The 22,001-nt window shown below is 42.0% G+C and overlaps 1 protein-coding gene across 32 annotated transcripts in view; it reads right to left on the reverse strand.

Moving 5' to 3' along the window:
- Positions 1–22,001, reverse strand: part of SORBS2 (sorbin and SH3 domain containing 2) — a 327,753-nt gene that overhangs the window by 196,343 nt on the left and 109,409 nt on the right. The window contains exon 3 of one of the 32 annotated variants that reach the window (XM_066631532.1): positions 12,395–12,522. The exons of the other annotated variants lie outside the window; for them this stretch is intronic. The gene's annotated coding sequence lies outside the window, so the exon portion shown is untranslated. The remainder of the gene's footprint in view (positions 1–12,394; positions 12,523–22,001) is intronic. 32 annotated transcript variants of the gene reach the window in all.

Consider the following 22,001-nt stretch of genomic DNA (forward strand, 5'->3'; position numbering starts at 1 on the left):
ACCACATTCTTCCGGTTTTCTTCCACGCTAACATTCATTTCAGCCACGAGGATGCTCCAGTGGTGAGCCACCATCACTGCCTCATTCTCCCCAAGGATGCTGTGATGACTGGTAGCAATTCAGGCTGCTGCTGCCACCAGGATTGATCTGAACTATTTAGTCATAGGAAGTGCCTTCTAATGAGTCAGAGCCTTGATTCATGTAGCTCAGTACAGTACTGTTGACTCTGATGGCCTGTAGGTCTCCAGGGTTTCAGGGAGGATTTTTTCTCTTTCCTATCTTGAGATTGCAGTTCAGAACTTCTGCATACAAAGTAGATGCTCTAGGAATGGGCTATGATCCCTTCCAAAAATAGAACATTTGCACAGGGTGTCTCAAAAAATGTGCACATGTGTTACTGGGCTCTAATTCATACATACAGGTGTGTGTGTGTCCCCCATATCTCTGGGGATACTTAAAACCACAGATAGTAGTGAACCCTACTCAAATCCTCCCATCCCCCATCAATTCCAGACTTGTTTCTCTTTGTTTGCAAAATGCTTTGCAGTTTCTTCTTCCTTTTACTTTGGAACCACAAACCTAGACTTGGTTTGGACAGAGAGAACCTAGACTCATAGCTGCTAGAAGAGACAATACTGAGAATGCTAACAGGAAGTGGATAGCAGAGGAAACAGATAGTGAGAATGCTAGGCTCTGCTTCCTGTTAGTGTTCTCCCTGTTACCTCCTCTAACGTTCTTCTAGCACAGTGTTTCTCAAACTATGGGTCGGGACCCACTAGGTGGGTCATGAGCCAATTTCAGGTGGGTCCCCATTCATTTCAATATTTTATTTTTAATATATTAGATTTGATGCTACCATGGTATGTGAGTGCTTTTGGGGAAATGTTACAGACCTGTACTTTTAACAAGTTACTATGTATATACTTTTAACAATGATAGTCAATGGGACTTACTCGCGGGTAAGTGTGAGTAGGATTGCAGCCTAGGATTGTTAAAATTTTTCCTGCTTGATGATGTCACTTCCGGTCATGACATCACTTCCAGCTGGTCCTGACAGATTCTCATTCTAAAAAGTGGGTCCCAGTGCTAAATGTGCGAGAACCACTGCTCTAGCGTGTATGAGTCTAGCATGGATGAGTCTAATCCTAACCCACTTTCCAGCACTGGCACAGCTGTGCCAATGGGACGTGTGCTGCATCCTGCAGTTGGGGGGGCACTCATGGAGATCTCCTCAAAGTAAGGGAATCATTTGTTTCCTTATCTGGGAGGTGCATTGCCCTTATGACAATGCTGGAAAGTGGATTAGGATTGTGCCCTAAGTTCTTGCTTACTGCTTCCTTTTCCAAAGCAAATGAAGAAAAAGCATCCTTTTGCAAAACATTTGCAAACAAAGAGTGGTTAGACAAATAATCTAAGGCTTTCATGGCTGGTACTATTACTGTTGCAATCAGAACTGTTCAGGTTTACTGGCCATGGTCTATAAAGATTTTCATTTCCTAACTTTTCACCACAACCGTGGTGGGCATTTTCAAAAGAGTGGAGGTGAGAACCACAGACCATTCATCTCACCCCAAAGCAACTGACAATAACTGTCCACTGATCTTGTTCCCCATGTATTCCTTAAAGGACTATGCACTTTCTACAACCTAGTTCTTTTTCTGTTCCAAGTTCCTGGATCCTAGCATTTCTAAGGGGCTGGTAGCCAAGCACTGCTGATGCTCGAAGTCTCCCCTTCCTGTTCATATTGTTACATTGTTGAAGAGGGGTTAATCATAAATGCAAAGGGGGGAGGGAGGAATTTGAGAACTGTGGATAAGTGAAACTGTGGATCAGAGGGAGGGGAGTTACTGTGCTTCATTGTAGAAAATGTGCAATTCTTGAACATCTAATGTAAGCAATTGAAGAAATGTATGCTGGGACAGTTCCACACAAATTGGTGGATGTTTTCAGATCCCTTACTGATGTCAGTGGTGTACAGACACCAATGGGAAACATTTCAAGCTCTTGGTATAATTCATTAACTAATTTATTAACTGGGTCAAGCAACTGCTTCTGCGTACACCATATACAGTGCACACACACAAACACAATGAATTATAGCATAATAAATTTGACACTGTGTATATAAATTTTCTTGAGATGCCTTGCTTAGCACTTCATTAGTATTATTCTGTTGTTGTTAAGACAATCCTGTAAAGTGAGTAAAGTATTATTCCCATGCTGCACACAAAGAAGGCTGAGGGGGAATGGCTTGCCTTAGGCCATCCAGTTCATTGCAGAGGTAAAATTTAAATCGGGGAAGCCCCAATTCACTAGTCAGTCTGTCACTATAGTACATCTGATTTCTGCACTTCTGCTTTACAATACATAGTTCTACCTATACAGAATTAAGATGAAGTAGATGTTATAGAACAGAAATGCCTTATCATTTCTAGATACTTGAAGCTGTCTGCAAACTAGATGTCAACCACTGAAGTTTCGAACATTTGTCTTTTGTAATATAGTGCTATAGAGCACTATATGTACATTTTGTAAGAATGAGCTCATAATGCTCACACACACACACACACACACACACACCGTGCGGTCATCCCAACTGACCCCCAGGCAGCAGAGCAACACCTGGACTCTGTATACCTCCACTACAGTGGGAGAACAACTCGGGCACCGCAGCCAAGGGTGTCAGGGCCAGCACCGGAGTTCCATTGCCACCACCCTAGGAGGGGCCAAACAGGATCAACTCCGGCACAGCTCTTGCTAATTTTGTGAGGTAACAAAGACGCCAGGCACAACTTAATCTTTGATGCTGAACTTTATTGACTTATTTGCAGGAAGGTGACTGTGATGTAACAGCCCTTCCAATGAATGTAAAAGTCTTAACCAAACTAAACAGAGCTTACAGACCACTCTTTACATCTTCTCGTGTCTCTCGCCTCTCCGTCTGGGCTTTCTCTCCACACAAAGTCATAACTGAGGCTCCGCTCCCTGGCTCTACCCAGGGGATGGACAACACATATGTAATAGATGTACTTTCCAAAATATACTTCAGTAGACTCTACTAGTGAATCTTAAGTAAACCATCCAAGACTGGAAGCAGTGCCCCTGGGTAAGAGGCACTTTTTCAAGTGGGTGCTCCTTTTTAGCAGGGGGAGAGTAACTGGCCCACCTCACCCCAGCACTGTCTGTTCTAGTGGCTGTCTGCTGGTATTCCTTTGCATCTTTTTAGATTGTGAGCCCTTTTGGGACAGGGAGCCATTTAGTTATTTGATTTTTCTCTGTAAACCGCTTTGTGAACTTTTAGTTGAAAAGCGGTATATAAATACTGTTAATAATAATAAATAGCAGCCAGAAGTTCTCCTTCATCCTCTGCTTCTAAAATAGTTGCAACACCAACACCTCAAAAAATCTCTAGTAAGGGAGATCAGGCTTTGAATTAAATTTTGCAGACCAGGCAACTGGACCTTGCCTGGACAATGGTGCAGTTTCTCTATCTGTTCTCTCCTAGGCTTCAAGTTCCAGTTCTAGCTCCTCCTCAAAGATCAGTTCTATTACTTGTAACAGTCCCAGATCCTACACTCTGATGCCCCAGTCACTTTCAGCACTGCTGTTTCTGATGTTTTCCATGGTAAACTATAGCCAGATACATTTGCTTGCACTCTCACCAGAATGATATACTGCTCTGCAGAGATATATTTCTTATCTTCCCGTGAAGCAATGATCTCAGTCCCCGTCTACCTTCGAATCACCTCATTTACCAGCAGCACAATATTCATGTTGGCAACTTAAGTGTTTTGTAATAAATCTTCTCTTACCCGTCACTTTTATAGCATTTAGTAAGCTTGTTAAAGTAGCACTACTTTGGTGTGTGTTACTCATTTATAGCAACCAGCCATCATAAAATCATCCACTTCTACTTAGTTACAAAAAATATTTTATAAGCTCCAAGTATTACATAATTATGCAGCTGATTTGTCTTTTTTCAGGCAATGTACAACTAACACTGAAAGGCCACCAACAAGAAACTGACCTGAAATAAAAAATTCCGAACTGGACAGCTAAATCTAGGCTATGTCCACAGATTCTAGTACAGTACAGGTTTTCAGGTAATGTGTATGGTACTGCTTTCCACTTTGCTGATAATGCTGGCATCTTTAGCATGTAGATGTTTAAGAATTAGAAAATTCATGGAGGGTAGATCATAAATCAACAGATATTAGCCATAAGAGTTACATGGAAGTTGAAATGTCCACGTGCACAGCCAGTGTACTTCTGAACATCTGATCTGTGGGGGAAAGTCACCATCTTCATATCCAGCTTACAAGCATGCAGAAGCAACCAATTGTCTCTGGCTGAAACTACATCCTGAACCATAGAGCTAGTCCAGTCAGACTCTTCTACAACATAGGACAGCTATTTTGTCATTACTTTCCAAAATAACTCTACATATTCACACACTATGCCAATACTAAAAAGTTAAGCCCTCAGCAAGAAGTAAACCCACTGTGACTCAAGCTAAATTCACATTATTAGGATGGGGTTTTGAGTCCTACTGATATTAAAGAGACTTTGGCTATCTTAGTTTTTTGCAGTTTGCTGTATTTCTGGATTCTATATTGTTTGAGAGATATAATGGTAGAAATCTATCTTATTAGTAATAAAATTCAAAGCCAGTTTGGGAGTTAATTAGCTGATTGTGGATGAAAGGCCATGGTGGGAAATGAACCTCTCTCTCTCCGCATGTTGTCAACAGGCATGTTATAAAACAAGTTCCAATTGAAACAATGAAGCAGCATCCTTGATAATATTAAGTCATCCCATGCAATCTTGACAATGGCAGCTGTAAACCACATTTTGCATATTCCGAGTTGTCTAGGATGTTATTAGGCAATTTTGTCTTTGGTTTTCCTCTTGGTCTTTTTCCAGAACTTTTGGCATTATACGCTTGCTTGAATTGACGAGAGTTGTACATATGCAGTATATGACCAAACCAGCACAACCTAGATTTCAAAACCTGCACTGAAGGTGGGTTTTCATCTGCTTGGATTCATGCATCTTTATTTCTCCATCATTCCACCTAACGTAACTTTCATTATTTTGTGTTAACAGCCGGTGGCAAAGTTGTCTATTTTTTATTGATCATGTTTCTTTAGAGTCCAGGTCTCGCAGCCATATAGCAAAGTACGAATAATTGTGGTCTTTAAAACTTTAGTTTTTGTGATTCTTGAAAGGTGCCTATCATACCATTGTGATTTTGTTAAAGCTGCATATGTAACTGTTGCTAGGCCAGTTCTAATCATTACTGGGCTGCATGATATATCAGATGTTACTATACTTCCTACTATACTTCCTAAGCTGGTATTAGGTAGTTTTTTTGTTTGATTTTTTTTAACTGGCATAGTCATAGTTTTATGAACACACAATTTCTGGGTATATTATATTTATGCTATTTGTTACTGCAACTTTTACTAGGATTCTGAAATCACCATTTCTCAACATATGCAATATAATTTTTTTCTTGTATGATAGAAGAAAAAGGTATTGACTCATATCATTCTACCACTTTTGTATTCTTGCTGCATACCAGCATGCATCTGTATTAAAGACATAGCTTGCACTGACAGTTTTTCCCATGAGATAGGACACTAAGCATTCACAGACTCCAATTGTAAGAAGACTGGCTACTGGAATTGTCATATAAAGTGAATTTTTACCCCTACAGTTCCCCCCCCCCCAGTTTATGCCTCAAAATTGGTCTAGAATTGCTAGCTCAATTGCCTCACATGGAACAAGTGGCATTCTTGGCTCTGCAAAGGTTAGGCCTATTGTCTCCCCTTCTCCTATACTGGTTTCTTGTTCTCAGCCAGACCTAAACAGAGATTTTCAATACAAGAAGGGTAGACTAGCAAAATTTGCTTTTTTTGTTTCTGTTGTTCTAAAGATTTAGAATTTAGATCATTGTAAGCTGCTCTGGAACCTCTCTCTTGGAAGGGGAATGGTAGGATAAAAATATTATAAATGCATACTAGGATGACTACTACATTAAGGCTGCAATTCTAACCATACTTTCCTGAGAGTAAGCCCCACTGAACAAAATAGGACCTACTTCTGAGTAGACCTGGTTAGGATTGCACCCTAAGCCTCTTCAACATCCATTTGTTCTGCCTCACAATAAAAGTTGTGGTCCGTGAAGCCACAGTCAAAGCTCATGGGAACCTATAACAGACATGCCAGTAAGGAGGTAGAAAGTGAGATTGTTGCTCCTTTGTAGCCATTGCTAAGGCCTAGTTCTCTCAAACAGCAGGTGAGGTGGTAACTTGTTTCTCAACTGTACTACATCAAAAGGGGGGGGGGCTCACATGACTGAATATGTTTCCATACACCCATATAGAAAATTAGTATGTCATGGAAAAGGCTAGGTTAGAGTCCTGATATTTAGTGTTCAATCCTATCCAGCTTTCCAGCACAAATTCAGTCGCTATGCAGCCCTGAGGTATGGTAACAAACATTTCATTACCTTGAGGAGGCCTCCATGACTGCGCCCCCCCCCACTGCAGGATGCCAAATGTACAGCTGCATCAGCACTGGAAAGTTGGGTAGGATTGGGCCCTTAGTCACCTATGTGCTGACAACTCTATAGGAAAATTTTCATTGTTCCCTCTGAAAAGTCAGAAGTCTAGTTTCTTCACATAGTGCTGGGGCAATCTCACAACTTTCTGATTGAGACTATTTATAACGTGGGTGCAGGAAGCAGACCTGCAAGTGCCCTTGAAAAAGCCAAGTTCAGCCCTTATTTGCATATTTAAACCTTTAAACAAAAGAGGACTGGGGGGAATAACATCATCATTTAACCACAAGTAAAATCATGGAACGTAACTATATTAATAATAAAATCCCCTTTACATAATAAATCAGCTTTACAATGCCACATGTCAGGGCTTTTCAAACTGGGGCATCACAATGCCCCAGCCTGAAGGCCCTGGCCTCTTCTCCCTTAAGGGGCAGGGGCAACGAGGAGGCAGGGGGGAGGCAGCTATGCAATCCCCAGGATTGTGTTGCTAATGGGCTGCAGGGGCTTGGCTGGACTTACCAGAGCCTCCTGCAACCTCCCTGGGGTGCGGGGAGCCCTGCGCAAGCGTCTACAGGGCTCCCCATGTCTTCAGAAGTGAAAGCACAGCAATTGTGCTCCACTTCTGGTTTTGCGAAGGTGGAGCGCAATTGCTGCGCTTTCACTTCTTCTCTGGCCATTATTATTCATTTCATGTCGTGACTATAGCTGAAAATAATTTTGTCACAGGGGGTGCCAAAAATTTATGGTGCCAAATGACCTTGGTATGCCACTGAGTGCCACTGATTTATTTAAAGGGATCTCCATGACAAGAGCTCAGTTAGCAAATAAATAAGGCAACTCAAAAATTGGTGTTTCAGAGCACATACAAGCAACTTAGCAGTAGTAAATTTTACCTAGAAAACTTTGAACAAATATTGAATTGACTGGAACTAAGTGCTATAAGGAATCACTTGGATTACTCAGTTATAAGACTCTTTTCCTGTCAGAGAAAGATCTGTTATCCATTCCTACACTCTGCCAACAACTCAGCAATACTGACTGCATCATTGCAAGACAGGCTTCTGTTGAAATCAAGCCAGCAAATATTAGTTGCAAACTAAATCTTATGCTATTTGATTTTTAAATCACTGTAAACTTTTCGTTACCAGCCATTATCAGAACTACTGCATTGATTCATAACTTTCATTCCCTTAATTCTAACAAATAAAATGAAAGATGTTGCTATCTGTTAAAGAGATCCATGGTTGTTATGCCTTCAGTGCAAAGGAAGGTGGAACAATTCCTAACTTGGAGTTCATCAGATACCAAAGAAGCATCAGTAGCACATCATCTGATAAACTTTTGGATCAATTCCAAAATGCTTACAGACCATCACAAAATATCTACCAATCTAGCTACCATTCTGAATGATTGTGTCCTTTATTCAAGCACAGTTCTTGCTTTTCAAAAGAAAAATGTTGCATCTGGCAGTACAGTATTGTTGAGTTAAAAATTTAACCACAATAGCATTCTTTTGGACTTATACAAGGGCTTTTCTAAACTTAAAATTTACATTATTCATTATTGCAACAACCACAGGCCCCCCCCCTCACCAATACGGTTGTCATCTCATATCCATTTAAGTCTTCTGCTAAAGCAGGAAACAATGCATTGATGACTCCACAATTCCCCCCGAAACTGATGTGTTGCATATCTGCTCACCACAACAGATGAGAAAATGGTAGCAGACAACAGATTCTCAGAGGAGTGGAGGAACTGTAATTTTGTGTACTGCTTCATAAGGAGTCCTAAAGAGCTACATCTGGTGTCTGGATTGCAAGATAGCAATCCTGCCTACAAGCTTCATAAATCCAATTAATGGTACCCTTTAACGTCTTTTTACCCAATCATCACATTTATAAGGGAAAACATTTTGAACAATATGTATGAATGTCAGATTTTTTTTCTGGACAGTTTTCCATTTGAATTACATTGAGTTTGAAAATGTTGTGGTTGCCATTTCTAAATAGTTCTTCACTGAGGATCCGATATAAGATGTAGACAACAGCCAATTCAAATTATTTCCTACATGTAAAATATGCCTCAGTTAATTACCCTAGAGGCAACTATAAAAAATGCTTCTAATATACTTATTGCATATTTTATATATGCTTTTAATATGCTAAATGAAAATAAATCCATATGGCAACTCTACCTTAGCCTATGTGTCGATGATAACATTATGCTGTTAGTGAGTTGGCACAGCACCAGCAAGTGAGAACTATGAGGCATTTGATCTATGGGACAAATTTCACATCAGCTACAAAAACTCATCAGTGGCCTTATGCAAATCATTGTTCACTCCCTCACTGCCAATCTGCAATATGGAGATGATACACCTGAGAGGGCTATTATAAGATTATAAAGAGAATGTAGCTAACTCTTGAAATGCCTAATATAAATGTAAAGTATAATTATAAAAAATATTAGTGAAAACAAACTAGCTGAAAATATAGGTATAATTTTATAAGTTGTAAATTTGTAATGTTAGTGTTTGATACTTGCATTTATTTTTTAACATGTTATTAGCCACCTTGGGTCCCACAAATGTCAGGGAAAGTCAGACATAAAGCCATTCATTCATAAAATGGGACTGAACATGTGACTTCCCACCTTCAAAGTATGTGCTCAACGTACAGTCTTTCCAACAGAAGCTTCATCAGCACCAGTGTTATATAACAATAAAAAACCATACAGGGCAGATCAATATATAAAATTATTTTCCAGGAAAATATAGAACAGAAGACTATTGTTTTAACAAGACACTTTGACACTGCCAAACCATTGCTCTGGAAATTTTACAATGGCTACTTTTCTTTACATGGGTTTTTATTACAGCAACGTTAATTTTTAAAAAATACTAAATAGAAATATAAATACAGACAAACACACAGGCCTAGATTGCAAGGTCATCAATCCATTGTCATACAGAAAAGTGGCACACGGAAACCATCCATCTCCTCACATATCTGGGAACCTACTATCACTGGATTACGTTCACTTCTGGACAGAGAACCATCTATAGATATCAAAAACTTTGACCCAGAAACAGAATGAAGAGAATGTCTACACAGATAGGAGTGGACTCAGAGCTCAATCCTGAGCTCAGCACTGTCACAAACGTGCCGTAAGACACATCTGCGAGGCTTACCACCGGGCCAGCGCCCGTGCCAGCCCAGTGCTAGGCTAGTGCCAGTGCTGTACTAGTGCCAGGCGGATGTCCGTCCTCCTCTGCTCTGCAGTCATGAACCACTGAGCCGCGGCATGGTAAGCAGGGGCAAGGAGGGGATGTTCCGGGAGGGGGGAGGCGTGGGGAGGGTGGAGAGAAGGCAGGCAGGAGGCGTGCCAGGGGAGGGAGTGGGGAGGCAGGAGGTGGGTCTGGTGGAGCTCAGCTCCACCGGATCCTGTCTGTTCGTGCAGGGCTTGGTGCCCTACATGAATGCCTTTACTTTACACTGACCGTAAAGTAAAACGGGGAGCAGGGGACAGGGGTGGTCCACCCTGGGTACCACCCTTGGTGGGGTGACACCACACATGCCCCCACATCGTGGAGGTTCAGAATAACCCCATCATGCTATATACCGTTGGATGTGGAATTTCTAGCAGAATGCAAATCAAAAAAGCTGGTCTGAATTATCTCCTTTCCATCAAATGTTATGGCCAAAAAACCAGAAACCAAAAAATGCATGGAACCCTATGGAAAATGAAATTGAGCCATATTGCACGTTTCCTTGCAAATAGGGGAACTTGTCATAGTTCGTCGGAAAGGGCAGGCTGAGAGGAATCCAATGACACCAGAATGGTCCCTATCCAATGAAAGCAGCCCCCCAAAGACACCCAAGAAGGAAGTCCCTCCCTCCAAGCTGGTGAATATATTGAGCCCTATGGAAAGCGAAAGTAAGCCACATATTTGTGTTTACTCACAAGTAAGCAAACGTGCCTTGGCTCCTGGTCAAGTCAGGCAAAGGGGAATGCAAGGCTAGCTGCATGGTCCCAATCTGATGAAAGTGGAGCTCAACAAACGCTCCAGAAGGCAGCATCCCCCCCAAAGAATAAAACAGAGGCATCAGCTGGTAAGGTCAATTTTATTTGTTTTTAGATTTGTAAAGCCAGGTGTGTCCTGATAGTGCTATGCCTGAACTATAAGAATTTACACTGAACTGGGCATTGGGGAGGGCTGAAAATCTCACTGATATTTTTTGGGGGGAGGGTGTTCTTGCAGGCAGGCTACAGAGAAAATTCACTTGGGGCGCAATCCTAACCCCTTATGTCAGTGCTTTCCAGCACTGACATAACAGCAATGCAGCTCTGAGGTAAGGGAACAAACCTTCCTTTACTTTGAGGAGGCCTCTGTGAGTGATACCCAACTGCAGGATGCAGCACATGTCCCATTAGCACCGCTATACCAGTGCTGGAAAGCACTGATATAAGGGGTTAGGATTGCGCCCTTGGTGGAACAGGGCTGGCTTTCACTTATTTAATTATTTTTCTTTAATTTAAATATTTATAATTATTTATTTTATTGTGCTTGATGATGTCACTTCCAGCCATGACATCACTTCCAGTGGGTCCTGGACAGATTGTCATTCTAAAAAGTGGGTCCCAGTGTTAAAAGTTTGAGAACCACTGCTTTAACTCAAAAAAGGTCAATTAGACATTCTTGGGGTGGGGTGGGGGTGACACCCTAGTGACCAAATTCTGGAAATCATTGCTTTTAGGAATAATACCATCATGTTATATTCCATTTGATGCAGAATTTCATCCATTTGCTTGTGGGGAAATAGTCACTGCATTTATTTTCCGGCCATTATTATTATTCATTACAAATCCTGAGCTGCTTAGAGGAAGAGTGGTATAAAAATGTGAATGAATGAATTAATAATTAATTAATAATTAAATAATTATGTCATATGGGGTGTCAAAAAATTTTGAGCCCCGAATGTCAGATTACCTAGCTATGCCACTGGACACCATCACAGTAAAGGCAAACCAATCAGAAACCAGATTATGCTGCTTCCTCCTTTCCTGTGCAATTCTGAGCCCGGCACCTGTAGTCTGCTGCATGTGGGTGGGGGAAAACAGAAGATGATCTCACTTCAGAAAGGGTTCCAAATGCTAGCCAACAATACAGGCTTTCAGGAAAATTTTCCACCCCACATCTCCACTTCTGTCTTACAGGGTGCTTTGTTCTTTGTTGCTGGGTGCTGCTCTAACTTTGTTAGAAGGGCCTCCAAAGATTACTCTGGCATGTTGCCAGGTTCTGGGTACCTGGCTCCAATACCTGGGCTCCAAACTGCACAGGGCTTTGAAGGAAAGCACGAGCACTTCAGATTATGTTTTGGAAAGACTCAGCAGCTAGCAAGATGTATTCCCATCAGCTGTTCCCAGTTAGTAACCTAGCAACTGTATTTGGCACTAACTGCAGCTTTCAAAGGCAGCCACATACATTGTGCATTGCAGTAGTCTAATCTGGAGGTAACCAGAGCATGGATGACTTTAGCCAAGTTCTCTGTCCAGAAGAGACCACAGCTGGTGGCAGATGCTTCATCCCACAGCTGTCATTTGAGTTCCCATGGCAAGCAAAGCTAAATCTATCAGAATCCACTAACTGCGCACCTTACGCTTTAAGGACAGTGCAGCCTTATCCAAAATACTTCAACAACCACCTGCCTGGCCAGATGAACTACACACCAACCATAGTGCCTACATCTCAAAATGACTGAATTTCAGTTTCCTGGCCCTCATGCAGTCCACATCTCAGACACTGGTAACACTTTCACTGCCCACCTGAATCAGCTGAAGAGAAGCAGCAGCACTGGATGTCATCAGCATACTAATGACACTCACTTCATCAAGGTATCCAGGTATAAATGCATGCCACAGGGTTGAACAACAGTCCCCTTCCAGAATGGGACCTTGAGACAGGAACAAAACCATTTAAACATAAACAATATCTGCCATCATATCTAGGATTATACAGCCAAATTAGATTTAATGGTCAAACTAGACATGCACTTGGTCTGGCCTAAGGAAAGTTGATTTGAGTTAGTTTTATATAAACAGCAAGGGGAAGGTGGCTTTCAACAGTCTCAAAGTTATCTTCAGTGTTGTCCAACAACCTGCTTATTTTATTTGGATGCATTACATATTTGAATACATGCATACATGGTGCTGGGTGCCTCTCAGGGGAGAATGACCCAGGTCAGTACCAGCTGGACTGATAACAAGAGGCCTCAAATTCTACACGCCTGGAGAAAGGGCACACTTTTTATTTGCCAAAGCAATCTCTGCCACCGCACCACCCCCACACACATTCTAGCAGGTAGGTTTGGAAGAAGCCTTGGCTGGCTTTTTGTTTCTTGGAGAATTCCATGAGTGGCCGCACCTTGCTTGCACAGCACACTTGAACCTTTGAACAAAAGTCACATCCTGGGAACTCCTGATTTGAGTAAACAAAATCATTAGCAACAAAAACCCAGCCCTAGCTGCACTCATAATTCCACGGTTAGATTCAGGCAATCAGTCTATGCCAGTGGTCTTCAACCTTTTTTTGTGCCATGACACCAATAAATAAATAGGTTGGGAACCTGTTGTTGGTCCCAACCCCCTCCTGGGATCCTATCTGCCCACTCCCTGGTCCATCACTGCCTACTCCCTGCACACCCCTTGTGCCCTCCCAGCACTGTTCGCTGTAACCAAATATTCTTATTAGAGACAGCAGAAAAATTTACCATCAAGCCTGGCGCTAGTGAAAGCTCTTTTAGCACAATTGTTGAGAACTTGGACAGGACTTGGACACAACTGTGTACTCGCCTTGTACTTGAAGGGATATCCAAATGCTTTCCCTTTTACTTAGTGGTGCTCTAGTCTAGTGGTATTCAACCTTTTTCATTCCAGTAAGTTGCCATGACCCCACAACTGAGGCTTTGACCCCCCAATGGGGTCCCAACCCCAAGGCTGAAGAACACTGGTCTATGCTAATTGAACCACTGGCTCCAAAGCTGGCTGTCACACCCTTGTAGGGTGGATGACAATGGAAGCACCCATTTGGAACCCAGGATAAGCAGTCAAGAGCCATCATGTTACAAAAGAAGGTTCCTTGATAAGCTCATCTCACAGAAAGTTCCATAGGGTTCAATGGGTATAAAAAATTGGGTCACAGGCAGGCAAGAACGGGGGGGGGGGGTCAATGAGGCCAGTTGGCATGGGCCTACAATTTTTAGGGAATCTATTCTAAGAGAGTTAAGGGGCATCCTCTAGCACTAAGTATTAAAATTTGAAAGAAGATTAATACAGATAAAATATAAACAAATAAATGCAACTCCGTGCTTGTGACAATTCTTGGAAAACAAGGGAATACAGAAAACTTTTGACAAGATGCTTGGTGTTGAATATTTTGATGTTTCTGCCTTTGATGTTTATGAATTGCGATGCTGGATGATCGGCAGGTCCTTAGTGTGTGGAGATTCCCACGGTATTAAGATCTGTTTAATACTGGTTCATTGCTTGTCTTGATATTTAGTAAACCACCCAAGACAACAATACTTTAATTCAGTGGTTCTCAAATTGGTGGACTGCAACCCACCAGCCTGGGAAGCACTGGCCAATGTTCCTTTAAGGGGCAGGGAAGGGGAAGGCAGCAATGTGATCCCCAGGATCCTGCTGCTGCCAGGGACGGGAGGGAGGTTTTCTACTTACTTGCAGCCAGCGCTGCAGTCCTGGGGGGTCTAGGGGGTACAGGGAGCCCTCTGCCTGTTTTTGTTTGTTTTATTTTACAGATTTGCAGGCACAGGGAGCCCTCTGCAGGGCTCCCTGTGCCTGCAAATCTGTAAAAACACAAAATCGGCTTGCAGTTTTCATGACGAAAACCCTGAAATAATTTTTCTGATGTTATTCATGAATTTGTACTTTTAGTATTGTCTTAGAAGTTGAATTTGCACTAAGTTTGCTTGAAACTGATTGCAAGGTTTAAGAGGGAGATATTTTAAGCATTTTTGGGCTGGTATTTTAGCGAAATAATTTTCTTCTGAGTTAATCTTTGTATTTTTGACATTGTGTTTATATTTGGGTTCTTGAATCATATAGTTCTAAGAATAAATTGTTTAATTTTTTGTAAGAGGTCATGATTTTGTGACAAACAAGTGGCTCCTTACAGTTTTATTTCTTTTATTCTGTTCTATTACTTGCAAGCACCGCAGACACCCGCCTATAAGTTGGCCCCACAGATAAGTCGAGGGCAGGTTTTGAGCCAACAATCATGGAATTTTCTATGACCCTCGGATAAGTCAGGGGTTAAACTTAGGGGGGTGTCTGACTATAGTTTTTTTTTTTTTACCTCAGGCCAGATCCTGAAAAATAACCTACCACTAATTGTTACCTAAGAATTGTATGCTTTAATTTATTAAAAACATAGTAAAAGATCATAAGATACATTTTTATTCTTTTTAAATTCTGGTCTTCACCACCTTTTTGTAGACACTATCAGAGTAAGTGCACTGTAAACAACATACCAGTAAATCAGTGGTTCCCGACCTGGTATTCATGTACTCCCAGGGACACTCAACAGGACCTTTAGGGGTACTTGAAAAAGAATGGAATAATGGTAGAAAAAGGCAGGTCATGCTCCAGAATGTCTTGCAAGGACCAGCAAGGCAGGAAGGGAGGTAGCTAGTCCTCCTGTGAAAGCCCCACCAATAGCTAGTTTTTGGTCATCAATTCATCTATGAACCAGTGATTGAAAACAAGCACAGTAAAAAAGCTGAAACATAATATGGAAAGTGATCAATCACCCAGAATTTCTCAGCACACTTCTGGTGCAAAACAGTGCAAAGGCAGACTCTTCTGTTCTTCAAACAAATGAAAAGAGAAAATATGTGATGAATACATGAAGTCTGAGAGGAGATGAGAACTTGTATTATTAATTACAAACATTTTGCTAATATGAAGGGTACAATTTATGGAAATGGGCTGCCAAGGGATATGCAAGTGAAAAGGATTGGGAACCACTGCAGGAGAACCATGAATCAAATCCACCTTTAAGGTGTCTGGTGTGTTAAACCAGAAGCTCTACATACAACATACAACCCATAACACATAACTGAGAGTGTGCAATTCAATTCACAGCAGAGAGATGCAGCTGCATATATTTGCAACCCTTTTTACTCAGAAGTAGACCCACTGCTTTCTATGGGTGTTATTCTTAAGTAATGCTGCATTGAACTGTAGCCTGGGAATTGTTGCTTCAAATGGAAAGGGGATCCCATCCTGGTGTTGAAAAAAAAAGACCTCTGCCAAATGTAAAGCCTTTGCAATGTAAATCCCCAAAAGCAATTTATCTGGCCCCCATGATAATTGGGCTCTCCCAGCATGATAATTGGGCTCTCTCATATCTTGAAAATATGGACAAGATTTGCACATTTCTCTTCTGTCATTTTCAGTTGATGAGCTCCTATTTGAGAACAAAGTGCTTATTTCAACCTCTAATCTTGCTTAATGATGTGACTTCCTGCTTAATGATGTCACTTCTGGCCCTCAGTAGGCACCATGAATGCTAACTTCGGCCTGCTGTATGTAAAGAGTTTGATATCCCTGGCCCAGAGCATCCGAGTGCCCAGCTCTACTGAGAATACACGTGGTGCAGAGGCAGAAAAGTAAGCTCCACTCGCGCCACAGAGCAGAGGGCCTTCCCCAAACCCTGGATAGGGATTTGGAAAGCCTGTACTACAGCAGTGGTTCGCAAATGTTTTACCACCGGGACCCACTGTTTAGAATGACAATCTCTCGGGACCTGTCAGACGTGATGCCATTAACCTGAAAGTGATGTCATGGCTGGAAGTGACATAATCAAGCAAGAAAAATTTTAACACCCCATGCAACAAAATCAAATCAATTAAGTAAATTAAAAGTTTATAATAAGTATACATTTAAAAATTTAAAATAAAGAAGAACCCTCCTAACCAGTTGCAGATCCAATTTTAAAAATTCCCCAAACATCCCAAAGACTGCAATCCTATCCACACTTACTCAAGAGTAAGCCCCATTGACTATCATTGTTAAAAGCATATACACAGTAGCCTGTGAAAAGGACAGATCTGGTAGCACATACGATGGTAGCATCAAGTCTATTAAAAATAAAATGCACACTGAAATGAATGGGGACACACCTTAAAATTTGTTTGTGACCCACCTAGGGATCCTAACCCACAGTTTGAGAAACACTGTGTTATAGGAAAGAGCCATGCTTAAGGCATAAAAAAGAGCCCTGACAGTCTTCACAGTCTCCTCATCTGATTTCTCGAATTAATCACCCTACAATGAGCAGTTGCCTTTTTCTACCCAGTGCTAGCTGCCTAGAGTCCCTAAAATTTAATTCAGACTTGCAAATCAGTGGATACAATGTGATCAAACACAGAATCCTCAACTTGCTCTTGTTGTCTGAGCATCTGCTCATCTTTCCTCAGTCAAAGAAAGCATAATATACTTTCCACAAATGTTACAAATAAATGCAACCGGTACTACAATTAATAGTACTCTAAGGGAAGCTTCAGTGGTAAGCCCAAGCCATCTGCTATCTTGCTCTTTTGCCTACAGAAGCAACAGGAGCATGTGATAAATTACTACATATTTTATATACTTATGAAGCAAAAAGCAAATTATTGAACCATTGTCAATAGGAGTGGAAGGAATATAACAACTGCCGTGGCCATCACAGTACAGCAGCACTTTTGTTAACTTATCTTTGAGGGTGAAAGTCTTAACATGAGCAGTGCATCATACAAATCTTCCATATGTATTAACAATGAAGCTCAAGTCAGCAGAAGCTCAGTTTCCTCTCCCATCACTAAGGGTGAAATTACACAATAAAATGTCATGCAAAACGTGCACAAAAGTTTTTCTTACAGCCTTATGTGGTTACATTTGTTGACACAACAGTATAAAGCTGCTTTACAGAGGTGAATTAGGAACAAGATGAAGTTTGAAAATAATTTTACCAAAATGGAAAGTTACTTTGCATACTACACTGAAAGTCAAGCAACTTTGCCCTGAAATTAAAAAATATATATATTTAGTGCCCTCTATACATACATTTTAAAAAACCCTAACCCAAACAGTGGTGCATCAATCCAACGATACTTATTCTATTGCCTTTTACACTTCTAGATATTACACAGTCCCAGACATTTTGCATTACTCTTCCAGAAGAGTTTTTAAGACCATATGAAAAGCCCTGCTGGATAAGGCCAACAGCCCTTCTAATCCAGCATCTCATTTCCATGCCGAAGAGATGGGGATAGACCTATCCTCCATGAATTTGTCCAACTCTCTTTTAAACTCGTGCAAGGTAGTGACCATCACCACTCTTCCAGCACAGAGGGTTGTTTTCAATGGGTCCCACAGAATATGCACAAGAGGCAGCATATAATTATTAGTCAGGTTTTGAGATGTCCTTAGTACTACATCAAGATGGTTTAATAAAGGCAAACTCAATTGGATGATTAGTGAGGGTGCCAAAGTTCAGACCTGAGTAGCTTAGCACACATTTCCCCCCACCCCCAACTCCTACAATTTTTCAGCCTGGTTCAAAATGAGTTTGCCAGCGTCACTGTTCCTCACCTCTACCAAAGTCACATTATTACCTTTACCAAATTCAACCTGGTAGTGACAGTGGCAGTGCAAGGGCTCCATTCCTCTTTAGCGTCTTACTCATGAATAAAAAGTGAATTATTTTCAGACTCTCTGTACGGTTACTTTCCATTCCAAACTGAGCAGTGGAAAGTTTTTCTATCATTACAGAAGATTACTGCCAGCTACTTGATGAAGACATAATCATCATCTTTTTTTCTATTGCCCTTTCAAGGAGGCATACTCAGGAGGGGAGCCATTAAGCAGCCATCAGCTGCTTAGTAATATTTTGGAATTTTTATTCTGTTGCTTTGTATTTTTGTTACTTTTTAATTTGTGTTACATATGAATTGATTTTTAAATCAATTTGAGTATTTTTCTTAGAAACTGGAGATAGGGAATAAATTCATAAATAAAAACAATACAGTCTGAAAAATACCCCAACTTATACAAGCAGGGAAGAGAATTTGCTCCTTAAATAAAGGGAAAATGTTTTCCTAATCACACCTGCACCACCAATTCAAGCACCTCATTTACACAATTAAAATACTGCAGAACCCCCAACCCTTGAAAACAGATTGCCCTGTTGGTTTATGCAAATCTGAAGACTCATGGCCCAATCCTAACAGCCTAGTGTTGGCACTGAGGTCCAGTGATGTGCTGGGTGTGGCAAACATGCCATAAGGCACATACGTGGCACCCAGGGAGAAGGGAGCACTGCATGGACAGGGGGGCACTCTGCTAGCACTGGCCAGCAGTAAGCCTTCTCAGAGCAGGAGGGAGGCGTGGAGTGGGTGGAATAGTGTGAAGGGAGGGCAGAGGAAGGGTAGGATTGGGCCCAGGAGACGGTGGATATGGCAGCAGCCTCTGCCACCGCATCCTAACCTTCCTCCCATGACCTCCCTGACCCAACAAGGGCCTCCTTGGCTCTGTGCCCACTCCAACTCGGATGCAGAGCTGAGCAAACCCATTGGCATTGCCACAGCATTACCCAGGGTAAGGGAGCAAATGCTCTCTTATCCCGAGGAGACCCCAGCAGTAGCCCTGGCACCCACAGGATGCAGTGGTCACTATTTTGCCACCACTGCATCCCTGGACACCAAGACATTCAGGAATGGGCTGTAAGTTTGAGAGTCAGTCCAGTTGAAGGTCTGCTGTGTGAGTTTTGAGGTTGAGAAACAAAGAATTTACAGCTTAACCTGCAAACACAAGTGCAGACCAGCATCAGACAATCTAAAGAAAAGGATGCTTCAGGACTTTTTAACTATTTCTTCAGGGCTTGCTGAAACTCATCTACTTTGCATTCCTCCCAGATACATGAACCTTCCAGTGCATGAACGTACAGTACATGAACCTACATGAACCCACACGTAGTGCAACCACACACAGAACAACTACTATGACGAGGCAAATGGAAAAAGTGGAACTGAATTCTTTGTGTGCTTTGGACTTGCAACTGTTCTGAGTGGGGAGCAGAGCTCACATTTAATGCATTACAGCTTGGAAACAGGGATAGAAGCCTACAGTGATGTCATGGCCATAGGTGTTCATAGCATTTTCCCATGTAATTAAATATGTATCGCACATACACACACTGCTGCCACCCAAACACCTGCTGCCACCCAATATTTTAATACGATTGTGGGATGTCTGCCACACTGCATGGCCAGAAGCAACAGACATATGCGCTCCATACCATTGTAGTCAGTATACTGTGAATAAATGGCTAAAATGTACACAAGAAATGGTGAGTGAGCAGCATTAAAAATGCAGTGTGCTCTCTCTACCTTGAGAGCATAAAGAAAACTCCACTAAAGATTGAGAGCTCCGTCCATCTAAGCAAGACAACCTGCAAACCTCTTGTTTTGCAGGGAATTGATCCTACATACAGTACTGAAAATTTGCAATTATGACTACTGATCACGTTTATTTTTTCTGAATGTTAGCACCCTGCAACAACAACAAAAATAAAAAGCAGCTCATCCACTAAATAGGAAGAAAAACATCAGCGATTCCAACCCAGCCAGAAACAATGAATCACTTCCAGATCTTCAAGCAGTCATCACATTAAGAACTTTGGCCAATAGTCAACCCTTCTCAATTTCTAAGTGGGAAAATCTTTAAACAGTGTGATGCTCTCACCAATATACTGAAGGATCGAAACTGTACTTAATACCCTTTCTGAGATCTTGCAATAACACTGGTGTCACTAGGGAGGTGCGGGGTGTGTGGGCCGCACCGGGTGACACGCGGGGGGGTGACACGCCCTGGGGGGGTGACACACAAACTTCGAAGTTTGGGACTTAGTTCAGAGTAGGGACTTACTTCAGAGTAGACATGCATAGGATTGGGCTCACAGGCTGCAATCCTACCCCACACTTTTCTGAGAGTAAGCCCCATTGACCACAATAGGACTTACTTCAGAGTAGATTCACTTGGTGGAACAAGACTGGCTCCCCCTTATTTAATTATTTCTTTTATTTTAATTTAATTATTTATTGTAATTTGCTTGATGGTGTCACTTCTGGCCATGACATCACTTCCAATGGGTCCTGGACAGATTGTCACTCTAAAAAGTGGGTCCCAGTGCTAAAAGTTTGAGAACTGCTGCAATAAGTTGTTAGTAAGTTGACACGGGGTGTGTGTGTGTGTGTGTGTGTGTGTGTGTGTGAGACTATAAGTTTTCAAAATCACTAAAATCAGAATTTGGAGGAATAATACCATCAAGTTACATATCAATTAATGCGTAATTTCATGCAGAATGCAATGAAACAAACCACATTGAAATATCTGTGTTCTAAGAAAAGGTACAGCCAAAAAACCAGTGGGGGCAGGGCAATGGTACATCACCACGCCCACCACCTGGGGCGTTGCCCCGCCTTCTGCATGGGGTGACGCGCAGGCCTCCCGCACTGGGTGATGCGAATCCTAGTGACGCCACTGGCAACATATTCTTCATCTCTCTTTTCAAAGTGAAGCAGCAAACCTCAAGAAGTGTGCAGCCAAAAATAGCAATTGTGGGCCAAATCTGGATGAAATCTCTTATGTAATCTCAACGATCGCTAACAAAGAGAATGAGAGTAGGTAATATGGGTGACTTAGGGTGCAATCCTTACTTGCACTGGAATAGGCAGACTGACTAACCTGCACTGTGTCCAGCACTAGATAGGTGCAAGCTGGAGTGCAAGGAAATATTCATCCCTTTATCCTTTGTCATACACCAGTCACCCCATGGGGCTATTTGGATCTGGGCCAGAAAAATTGCGGGTGCAAATCTGAGCAACTGGGTCTAATGCTGGGCTTGTCAGGTGGGGGGTTAGGATCTGGCCTAAGTTGTCAAAGCTGGTCCCACCCCCTTCCCAGGCACAGTCCACCCACTGTCCAACCCTCTTCCCATCCCAAAATGCTCGCATTCTGGCCTCCTACCAGTTTCTCCAAGATCCCCCCCCCCCCACACACACACCAGCCAGGCTTGGCAGGTGCAACATTGCTAGATATGGTACCAGGAGGCCAGTGCATGTCCTTGTGCTGGCCTACCTGACTGCCAAAGTGGTCAGTCATATGGCAAAGTGCTTTATGCCATATTGGTGACACCCAGAAAACAGCTTAAGTCACTTGAGCCACCTTAAGTGCCAGTTTGGATTGGGCTGCCCTACACTTGTAAGTACAGGCGTGCATCGCTTAACAATGGGCCACATATAGGATGGTGATCAAAACACAAAAAGGCTCTTAATGAGGCAATCAGGTCTCCCGGAGCCTGCAGCAGAGTGTC

The sequence above is a fragment of the Tiliqua scincoides genome, chromosome 6, assembly GCF_035046505.1.
Source record: "Tiliqua scincoides isolate rTilSci1 chromosome 6, rTilSci1.hap2, whole genome shotgun sequence".
In the NCBI taxonomy this organism is placed as follows: Eukaryota; Metazoa; Chordata; class Lepidosauria; order Squamata; family Scincidae; genus Tiliqua; species Tiliqua scincoides.